Source organism: Gopherus evgoodei, unplaced genomic scaffold (genome assembly GCF_007399415.2).
Source record: "Gopherus evgoodei ecotype Sinaloan lineage unplaced genomic scaffold, rGopEvg1_v1.p scaffold_49_arrow_ctg1, whole genome shotgun sequence".
NCBI lineage: Eukaryota > Metazoa > Chordata > Testudines > Testudinidae > Gopherus > Gopherus evgoodei.
Genome location: NW_022060070.1, coordinates 1,087,307 through 1,088,105, shown reverse-complemented (window position 1 = coordinate 1,088,105; position 799 = coordinate 1,087,307).

Genomic DNA, 799 nt, shown 5'->3' with positions numbered 1-799 from the left:
AAAGGCTTGGATTCGCAAACCGCCAGGTAGCAGCGGTGACGGCAGAAGAGTGGGACTTTGATCCCCAAAGTGATGTCTCTGACTGGGAAGATGCCCCAAGGGAACCTAACGAGGTGTGGGAAAGAGAGATACGGAGCAGCAATCCTGAGCCCCAGGGGCCGGTTGCACCATTAACAGAATTACTGTAACGAGAACAGATGCAGCTGCAGGGACTAGCACAGCTACTACAACCGTCCCCCTATCAGCAGCAAATCTCCAAGCGATGGCAAAAATGCTTGGACCCCTTAACCGGGAAAGTTTCTCAAAATGGGCTCTGCGTGTGCTACAATTGGCAAGCAGAGAAGATTTAACAGTCTCTGAGCTTAAACGCCTCATGACTACCTGTGCAGCACCTGAATTACAGGAAGTCATTGATCGAGTGATAAGAGAAAACTAGGGCCTGGTCTACACTATGCGTTTAAACTGAATATAGCAGTGTTAAACCGATTTAACCCTGCACCCGTCCACACAACGAGGCCCTTTATATCGATATAAAGGGCTCTTTAAACCGGTTTCTGTACTCCTCCCCGACGAGAGGAGTAGCGCTGAAATCGGTATTACCATATCGGATTAGGGTTAGTGTGGCCGCAATTCGACGGTATTGGCCTCCAGGCGGTATCCCACAGTGCACCACTGTGACTGCTCTGGAAAGCAATCTGAACTCGGATGCACTGGCCACGTAGACAGGAAAAGCCCCCAGAACTTTTGAATTTAATTTCCTGTTTGCCCAGCGTGGAGCTCTGATCAGCACGGGTGGCCA